Source organism: Danio rerio, chromosome 2, assembly GCF_049306965.1.
Source record: "Danio rerio strain Tuebingen ecotype United States chromosome 2, GRCz12tu, whole genome shotgun sequence".
NCBI classification, from domain to species: Eukaryota; Metazoa; Chordata; class Actinopteri; order Cypriniformes; family Danionidae; genus Danio; species Danio rerio.
In genome coordinates, this window is record NC_133177.1 from 56,176,816 (window position 1) to 56,188,063 (window position 11,248).

At 32.5% G+C, this 11,248-nt stretch overlaps 1 long non-coding RNA gene across 1 annotated transcript; it reads right to left on the bottom strand.

The window, feature by feature from the left end:
- Positions 1-9,115: 9,115 nt before the first annotated feature.
- On the bottom strand, positions 9,116-10,195 carry LOC141379027 (uncharacterized). Its single transcript, XR_012394950.1, has 2 exons — positions 9,380-10,195; positions 9,116-9,312 (listed from the first exon to the last, which is right to left on the bottom strand). It is a non-coding gene; the product is annotated as an uncharacterized lncRNA (long non-coding RNA).
- Positions 10,196-11,248: the final 1,053 nt, after the last annotated feature.

Consider the following 11,248-nt stretch of genomic DNA (forward strand, 5'->3'; position numbering starts at 1 on the left):
TGACCAGCCTGGTTTAAGCTGGTTTTGGCTGGGCTCCCAGCCTAGCTTGGCTGGTCAAGCTGGTTTTAGCTGGTCCTCTCCGAGTCTGACCAGCTAAAACCAGGTAGTAAATGGTTAAAAAGCTGCCTGGACATGGCCAAAACCCCTCTTAAACCAGGTCAACCAGCTAAAACCAGCCAGCTGTTTGTTTTTTTTTTTCAGCAGGGAAAGTTTTACCGTTGCAATTATTAAAGTCAATTCTCCCATAGGCAACTGAAACGGAAGTTCTAAAACAATCACAAAAAATCACTCTTTCACATTGCAGAATAAGGTCAATAGGCTAATTAATATATTACTATAGTTTTTACATTACAACAGTAACATAACGTTACCACAGCATTTTCGGTGCGGAGATTAGTGGAAAAAACAGCAATTAAGCTCAAAGCGCGACTGAAAGTAATTCATTAACTTCCATGACTCTCCGCAAAAGAAATAATAACAATAAATCAATTACTACAATGAAGATTCCAGTAAAGAAGCGCTGACTGAAATCCCGCTTCCCGCTCCGCCGCTGTTGTTTGTCTCTTCCCAGCTCGTTGCCAAGGAGACGCGCGCTCCACCATTAACTGACATTTGGCCACAAGTTATTTTGTGCTCTCCTCAATCGCCCACTTGTCTCCTCCTCGGCGAGAAAGTCCAGGCTAGCAGTGGGCGTCCAACACGGCGTGGATCTGCTAAAACTCCAGCAGAAGTAGAGCGTAATGCAGCCGAAAGACAACCTGTCACAGACACCCACCGTCCGCGGACACCTGCTACACCTCTGACCATCGCAAAGGTCATTCAGGTATTATCTGAGATAAATGAGAGTCCGCAGGGTCACATTCGGAGAGTTTGCCGAGCTTAAACTGCAATCTACACACGACAAAAGCCTTTATTTTCCTGGCAGAAGCAAGCGTTGTTCCATTTCCTCTCCCTTTCGAGGGTTTTCCTGCGGTGGTTTCTAATCAAAACAATGCTTGAACATCTGATCAAGTTGTGCTTGACATGGATGTGACCTAGCAGATGAAGAAAAACACAGCACATATCACGGCGCACCAAATCAGAACCCACAAACCAATGGAGCTTCAATTTGAAGTCTTCATGTCAAATATCCAGCTCATTTTAGAGAGATGAAATACGAATTTTCTTCCTGCTTCCAAGCTCATTTCAGCCAGGCAATATAAAAAAAAAACGAGTTTATAATCTTACAACCCTTATTTTTATATCTGCAATGTCAAGTTTAGATGAGAATTAAGTTCAGAACAAAGTTTAACCCTAAAAATTAGTTACTGTGATTTTAAGCAAATTTTAACTATTTGGGTACTACAAATTATAAAATTTGTTAAAGATTAATTGCATTTAATAATTAAGACTATAGATAACATTTGAACTAAAAAGGTTTTTCAAAATTGTGTGTAGACAAGAATGTTTTTTGAAGTTTTGGGTTAATTTTAGTTGCAGTCCCCTACAAAATGATCACAATCAATGTAAAACTTTGAATTCTTTCCAAACACAGCTAAGTCATCTAGAGAAATTATATTCATGTCATATTTAATCACAGATAAACTAAATATTTCAATGTCAGTTTTTTCCAATACCGTGAGCCCAACACAATCTCACGGCAATTCGTAACTTTTTCATTTAGTGGCTAATTCGTATGAATTCGTACGATCCAATTCATACAATTTAGTACGATTTGCTTATCCCCCAATGACGGTTGGGGTAGGGGTGGGGTCAGGTGCCACGCCTCCTTTTTAAAATCGTACCATTTCGTACGACTGAACTCGTACGAATTCGTACGAATCAGTCACTAAACTGACAAAACGTAAAATACTTACGTTTTCTCGTGAGATCAGGCTGGTGAGCCTTATAGTGGCAAAAACTGAATTGTGAGCTTTGAGGTCACAATTGTCTGCTAATAACTCTAAAATTTATATTGATTTTAACAAATTTAAAAAAATTGTTTAATTACATATATTGGGAAAAACTAATTGTGAGACGAATAGCTCATAAATGGGAGACAAAATGAGCATTGAATGTTGTAAATAAGAAAAAAAAAAATCTTAAAACAGTAGAATATCGACTCAGATTTCCGAGACATTGGTCTACTTAAAATTCTAAAATAAGTAAAATACTATGTTTAACTAAAACTATAATGCAAGCTAAAAGTTAAAACAGCATTTGAACTCATAAATCATTTTCGTCTTAATTGGGAGGGAAAAAAAATCAAATAGGTAAAATTAGATTTTCAATAAAAAAAGGTTCAAACTGTGAGAAGTAAAAATGGATTACATGGGTATAAAGTGCATTGGTAAAACCATTTGAATCACAAACCAGCATTTGTATGATTACAACATTATTAAAATATTAAATACCAGCAATATCCGGCAGCATAACTGGCTTGTAAAATAACTGGAAGCTGATGACAGTGGAAACCATTCTAACGAAATCTTTCAACAATTCGTAACTTTTCGATTTAGTGGATTATTTGTAAGATTTCGTACAATCTAATTAGTAAAATTTTGTAGAATTTGTTCATCACCCAATGATGGTTGGGTTTAGGGGTGGGGTTTACCCCACGCTACATTCTTAAAATCGTAAGTTTTTGTATGACTGAACTCGAATTAGCGAAGTAAGAATTAGCCACTAAACTGACAACGTAAAAATACTTACGTTTTCTCGTGAGATCAGACTGAACCTTTCACATTCAAGCTACAAATGGACCAGCACAATCTTGCATAAAAAAGATTTGTTTTGTTTTCTAATGTGCCTCTTTTACTGTGGGATGTGTAAAACAAGATGGAAAAAGAAGAGTCCTAATTAGAGGCTTTTACGAAGACTAACATCTTCATGCCACACGGTTTATGCCAAAAACATGATACCTCAAATTGTACAGCTTGTTGAGCTGTGCAATTACTTCTCTAAGCTTTGGACTTACCACTTTGCAGATGATAACATGGGGAAAAAATATCTTTTTTGAACATTTTTGAAGGAAGGAGAGGATAATTTCATATAGACTGAGACTGGGGTCAGTAAGCAGCCACCTGCCAACCACTCCAAACACCCTAGCAACCACGGAAGAAAGGAGATGATGTGAAGTAGAGTTGTGAGTTGTCAATGCAGCAGTGACACAAAAAGCTCATTCTTCTGGAAATACTGATGTGTGTACATTAATAAACAGCAAGGCCAAACACCGAACCCTTCAGTACACCCTAATGAGGAACCATGAATGATGTACAGTATCTGTTTAAAGATGGATGATATGTCAGGGTTATGCTAGGACACTCATTGGCTGATTTCAATGAATCTATTTGAAAAAATAAGTTAAAAATGCACAACTTTAATAAGTACATTTAGATACAGATATTTGTTTGTACAGACAACTACCATTAAAATGTTTGAGGTTCGTAAGACTTTGAGAAATGCAGCTTTGGTAAGGCATTACAATTAAAACAAAACAAAAAATAAATCTCAAACTTTTTAATAATAAGGGTAAATATTTAAATAACAATGGCCACATAGACAAACTACCTAACATAAGTCTTGTCGTTGATCCCAGTTGTACAATAACTACGACCTCTAGTTGATCATTTGGAAATGTGGCAGGAGGTAGATTTTTCCAGTGAATCATCTGTTGAGCTGCATCCCAAATCATCACAAATACTGCTGAAGACCTACTGGGACCTGCATGGACCCAAGATTCTCATAGAAATCAGTCAAGTTTGGTAAAGGAAAAATCATGGTTTGGGGTTACATTCAGTATGCGAGAGATGTGCAGAGAGGATGGCAACATCAACAGCCTGAGGTTTAAGACATTTGTGCTGCCCATCACATTACAAACCACAGGAGAGGGCAAAATCTTCAGCAGGATAGCGCTTTTTCATACTTCACACTGCAAAAAAATGCTTCTCTTACTTAGATTTTTTGTCTAGTTTTGAGTCCAAATATCTCACAGTTTTTAAATCAAGAAGAATTTTCTAGACAAGCAAAACATATTGCCATTAGCAATAATATGCCAAAATTAAGTGAATTTTTCTTAAAACAAGCTAAATAATCTGCCAATGGTGTAAGCAAAACAATCTTGTTTTTCATTTTGACATAAGATTATTTAGCTTACCCCATTGGCAGATTATTTTGCTTGCTTTAGGTAAAAACTTACTTAATTTTGGCACATTATTGCTGAAAACAAGACAATATGTTTTGCTTGTCTAGATAACTCTTCTTGATTTAAGAATTGTGAGATATTTGGACTAGAAACAAGACAAAAAAATCTAAGTAAGAGAAGCATTTTTTGCAGTGCAGCCTCCATATCAATGTTCCTGAAAGCATAGAAGGTCAAGGTGCTCCAGGATTGGCCAGCCCAGTCACCAGTTATGAACATTATTGAGCATGTCTGGGGTAAGATGAAGAAGGAGGCATTGAAGATGAATCCAAAGAGTCTTGTTGAACTCTGGGAGTCCTGCAGGAACGCTTTCTTTGCCATTCCAGATGACTTTAATAAGTGATTTGAGTCATTGCAGAGATGTGTGGATGCAGTCCTCCAAGCTCATGGTAGTTAGACACAATATTCATTCTGTTTCCACTGCAGCATGACTTTACTGTACATTATTTCTGTTAAGTGACAAGACTTTTGTCTAAACAAAGTCAGACCTTACTGTCCTAATTAAATAATTAAAAATCAATGCATGATCATATTTTATTTTGCTAAAACAAGTGTAATCTAGAGGCCTTTGCCTTTCATATAAGCCTCTTCTGATACAAAATGATCAACTGAAAGTCAAGTTATTATTGGTTGTTCCTTAAACTTGGATAGGCGACAGGACTTTTGTCAGGTAGTGTACTGTCTTTTTCCCCCTGTAAAGTCTAACTGTCAGTTCCTCCAAGTACAGCCAAACTTTTGACCAGTAAGCTAGATGTGTTGCAAATGCCGTTTCATGTTGTTTTTAACAAGCGTCCACAGTCGACATGGTTGTCAACACTTAAAAATGTTCATGTTGACTAATAATAAAAACAGTACCAGTTTCAAACACCGCACAGAAAAAGGCTCTTAACTAAACCAGATATTTTGCTCAGAAAGAAAATGACTGAGATATACTGCTGAGATATACTTTTTGATAGTGTTGAAAAAGTTGACCCAGAGTTCATTTAAGAATAAATAAATAAATGATATTTGACATGCTACATCTGCCTGTGTGCCAAATTGCACCTTTGTGCTGTAACTTTTAAATATGACTACTAAAATAATTTTTATCTTACAAAACAATGACATCATCAGCAAATCTGAAGCTTTGCTCAAAATCTAAATAATTTAATGCAAAGAAAACACAATAACTTGTCCTCAAATATACACTACCTGACAAAGTCTTGTCGCCTATCCAAGTTTTTAGGAACAACCAATAATAACTCGACTTCTAGTTGATCATTTGCTATCAGAAGTGGCTAATATAAAGGGCAAAGGCCTCTAGATTACGCTTATTTTACCAAAATAAGATATGATCATGCCTTAATTTTTGGTCTGACATTGAGATGATAAAAGTCTTGTCACTTAACAGAAATAATGTCCAGTATAGAATATAAAGTCATGCTGCAGTGGAAAAAGAATGAATATTGTGTCTAACTCCCATAAGCTTGGAGGACTGCATCCATACATCTCTGCAATGACTCAAATCACTTATTAATAAAGTCATCTAGAATGGCAAAGAAAGCGTTCCTGCAGGACTCCAAGAGTTTATCAGGATTATTTGGATTTATCTTCAATGCCTCCTCCTTAATCTTACCCAGACATGCTCAATAATGTTTATGTCTGGTGACTGGGCTGGCCAATCCTGGAGAATCTTGACCTTCTTTGCTTTCAGGAACTTTAATGTGGAGGCTGAAGTATGAGGAGCAGTGCTATCCCGCTGAAGACTTTGCCCTCTCCTGTGGTTTGTAATGTAATGAGCAGCACAAATGTCTTGATACCTCAGGCTGTTGATGTTGCAATCCACTCTGCAGATCTCTCACACGCCCGCATACTGAATGTGACCCCAAACCATGATTTTTCTTTCACCAAACTTGACTGATTCTATGAGAATTTTGAGTTTGTGATGATCGGGATGCAGTTCAAGAGATAAATCATCAGAAAAATCGACCTTCTGCCACTTTTCCAAATGATCAACTAGAAGTCAAGTTAATATTTGTTGCTCTTACAACTGGGATTGACGACAAAACTTTTGTCAGATAATGTAGCTATATAGTGTATTTGTAGTTTATTGATGGTATCTGATTAAAACAAGGAGTTTGATATTATAGTCACATCATCATATGATGGAAAAAGTTAAGTTAACTTACAAATGATCGGTACATATGGTTAAGTATATATAAACAAGTTATTTACAGCCTCTAGTTTGGACCAAAATTGCAAAGTTACGTCATCTATGTGAATTTAGGCTAACTTTTGTTCTAGAATCTGCATAATTATAAAAGCATACTCATTAAAGGTAATAATGTGCGTGATGCTTCATCAATGGCTACTGCAATGATTTATTAGCAATAAATGAAAGTGGTTCTGCATGTAATTTTGCCCGCTGTGACAGACAGAAAAAGATTCTGATTACAAAATTGAAAAACTACTGTACAGGACAGGCAATCAGTCACAACCACGCCACACCACAGTAGGCTGGTTATATAAAAGCGCACACACAATTACCCTGCTTTTATGCTTTTAGCCTTAAAAATGAAGAGTGTAATTTCTGAAGCACTAGTATCGCCAAACGAAATAGCTAAAATCATGACCAAACCAATGGCAAAATCCCTGACCGTCACTGCTAAGTCAAACTGACAGTGGTTAAGAGGTGTTTTTGGTTTGTTTAAATAGGATCCTTAAAAAGCTTGTTGACACCGAAGACATTAACTGTAATGATATAGTTGAAAACAAAATTATTACTGTAGATCTCCTGTGAAATTTTTATTATTATTCATTTATTTCCCAATTGCTGTTTAACAATAATTTAGTCTTTAACTGTAGTTTTTAAACGATTCGGTAACACATTACAATAAGGTTGTATTAGGTAATGCATTTACTAACATGAACACACAATAAAGAATACATTTCTTTTATTGGTTTATATTAGCATTAGTTAATGAGAATACAGTTGTTCTTTGCAAGTTCATGTTAACTCATGGTGCATTAACTAATGTTGCTTTCAATAATGCTAATGCATTAGTAAATGTTGATCTATGATTAATAAATGCTAAACAAGCATTGTTCATAGTTCATGTTAGTAAATACATTAAGCAATTTAAAGTATAGTGTGAAACTGTAGTGGGATCCATTATACTATATATATATATATATATATATATATATATATATATATATATATATATATATATATATATATATATATATATATATATATATACACACACACACACACACACACACACACACACACACATACATACATACACATATACATATATATATATATATATATATATATATATACACACACACACACACATACATACATACACACACACACACACACACACATATATACATATATATATATATATATATATATATATATATATATATATATATATATATATATATATATATATATATATATACATACACTAATACTATGGCTCCAAAATACTGGCAGTGCCACTGTTTTTTGTAAACAGTAGTATCGTCATTAACAGTTTGTCTACAAAACAATGTTGCATGTGGAAAAGTCACTTAAATGCTCATGTTTGTGCAACTATTGACCATTTTATTTTAATAGTTTATGGAGCTCTTTAAGGTTGCAAAGCTGCGTAGAATTTGCTCTTTTTATGGTGGCCTATTGCACGTTATCAGACGCTTCAGTTCGAATCTGAATCAGTAATTTTGCTGGACAAATGCTGTTTTGTAACAAATTTTGTTTGAAAAAAAGAACTAATGCATTTTAGGTGAAGTGACGTGCAAATAATGCTTTTTTTCAGTAGTAAGAGAATTGTGAATTAAATTCAAGTAGGCCAATTATAACATATAAAATATAATATTAATGACATTTTCTTTATTTCATGGATTTGAGTTATATATTTATATAAACATATAATATGTCAAAAATGCCAAAAGGATAAAATTTGTTTCATGTAAAAAAAAAAAAAGAGATGCGTAAAAGAATAAAATAAGTTTAGGTAATAGACGAATGAAGTATGTGGTAATGGGAGAAAATGGGTGGGAAAATAATAAGCTTGTGCTTCATCCTACTACATTTTCGACCATGTTGATATGTATTTTTTTGTTAATGATATTTTATGTATGATATTTTTGATCGAAAATAAATAAATCAAATTAAATCAATTATATATATATATATATATATATATATATATATATATATATATATATATATATACATACACACACACACAGTTGAGGTCAGAATTATTAGCCCCCCTTTGAATTGTTTTTCTTTTTTAAATATTCCCCAAATAATGTTTAACAGAGCAAGGAAATTTTCACAGTATGTCTGATAATATTTTTTCTTATTATTTGTTTTATTTTGGCTAGACTTAAAGCAGTTTTAAATTTTTTAAACACCATTTTAAGGTCAAAATTATTAGCCCCTTTAAGCTAAATATGTTTTTTCGATAGTCTACAGAACAAACCATCGTTATACAATAACTTGCCTAACTAATCTAACCTGCCTAGTTAACCTAAATAACCTAGTTAAGCCTTTAAAATGTGACTAAGCTGTATAGAAGTGTCTTGAAAATATCTAGTCAAGTATTATTTACTGTCATCATGGCAAAGATAAAATAAATCAGTTATTAGAAATAAGTTATTAAAACTATTATGTTTAGAAAAGTGTTGAAAAAAGTCTGCTCTCTGTAAAACAAAGAGGGGGGGGAAGTAAACGGGGGCTAATAATTCAGGGCGACTGATAATTCTGACTTCAACAATCTGGAATGGATTCTGTTTAAAAAACTGAAATGCTGAATCTTCAGTGTTTCAGCTTTTAAATCAGCAGACAAATAAAAACGATTAATACAGATTCTAACATAGTACAAAACATGATAAAGGCAAATTGTTTAAAAAAAAAGCACAAAAGAAAGTTGCTGTATTTGAAACTGTATTTGCATAAGTAGCACAATGGTATGTTGGGATATGTGTATGTTAAAAAACAACAACAGAGAAGAAGGATATCATAATTGCATCATACCCTCAACATTGTCTAAAGAAACGTTCAATATTGTTGTGTTAACACAGTCAGTTGAGCATTCACAATCAAAATTTCATTTACATATTTAAATAACCTTCCACAATACAGTTATTTGCATGAATGAGTCTTAAATTACTAGAATGATATAATAGGGGTAAGACTTGCAATGTTTGCCTAAATAGATGCTTTTCTGACATGTTTATTTTTGTGAACCAGCTTAACATGTTCACTTTAAGGCCAATTGTGCCCCCTGGTGTCTGACTTCTCATATTTTCAATTACTGGAATTTAACCAGAGTTATTTGCTTGACCATTATTGGTAACATTTCAATTTGATATGCCCATATAATGAACTACTAAATTAAAACCAAAAATATAGCTCTTCAAAGATGACACATTAAATGCATGTGTTTTTTTAGTATTATGCAGTAGTAGTAGTAATGTTAGTATAGGAAAATGCTAATTAAAATGAACACTGTAATATGTGTAACCCATTTATTATCTACACTGTAAAAAACTTCCAATCTTAAAGATGGCTGCTTTTTTGGTATAAAATAAAGTATTGCGTTTTACTTAAAAGGTGATGTAAAAAGCAGTTAATTTAGATGTTATCATTTTTTTCAGTGTAAATCACTCTACAGTCGTTTCCTATGCTAATGCAAGTGGTCACATAAAGCCATATAAGAAAACATCCACATCAAACTTAAAAAAAACAACAGCATCAAATGTAAAATTGGCATTTCTAAGGCACTTATTCTCGTGTAAACATTGTGCTAATTACCTACTACCTAGCATTAGCGTTTCTATTATAAAACTGCATTTAAAAAGACTTGATGTGAAAAATATTCACTCAAAAAAGATGCTCACTGTAATATTAAGAAAACATCGTCAAAATAATTCCTTCTGTTGCCTAAGGTAATATAAATGTGTATCAGTGATTCAAGGGGTCATGACATTTTCTATTTTCAATGTTTATATATATATATATATATATATATATATATATATATATATATATATATATATATATATATGAGCAATTCCAGCGTTATGGATGTGACGTTTGCAGTAAAAGCTCAACATAAATTCACATAGAAGGTATATGTTAACATTATATTGAAACATCTGTTTATAATTTCCAGAACTAACCACAGAGCTATGAAAGCAGAAAAACATCTATCTGTAAACATGTTTTGTACTTTAAATGAGGGAAATAAACATGCATTATGGATGTGACCAAAAAAGTCTGAAAGTTTACAGAATATAACATACTTTGTAAACATTCTGTGAATTAAACTGCACAACCCAAAAGAAATAATGATAAACAAAAGGATGAGAGTTGTCACTATCAAACAAAAAATATTGATTTTATTTATTATTGTTGTATTTATGAGGAAAAAAAGAGTTGTTATGCATGTGACATCTCTCCGTTATGGATTGACAAATGCTTGTGAGCATTTCTAAAGTACTTTTAAATACTTGATTGCACAAAAAATTTTTTTAAACGGGTTCCACATTTTGGTAAAAACTTAATTTTTTTTTTATGGCAAGGTTGACATTTGCATGGAATTGCTCATATATATATATATATATATATATATATACATATATATATATATATATATATATATATATATATATATATATACATATATATATATATATATATACATATATATATATATATATATATATATATATATATATATATACATATATATATATATATATATACATATATATATATATATATATATATATATATATACATATATATATATATATATATATACACATATATATATATATATATATATATATATATATATAGTTGTTCTTTTTTAAGCTGCTTGGCAATTGCCCTGTTTTTATATTCTGTCTCTCATAGAATCCCTCCTTAATTATCCATTTTTGAAGGGTGGGTCTCCTTTAATGCTCATCAATAAAAGGCCACTATTCTTACTGGCTAACATCTTTGCATAGGAAACATTATTTATGTTATTGCACAATAAATATTAATATTTTCATATA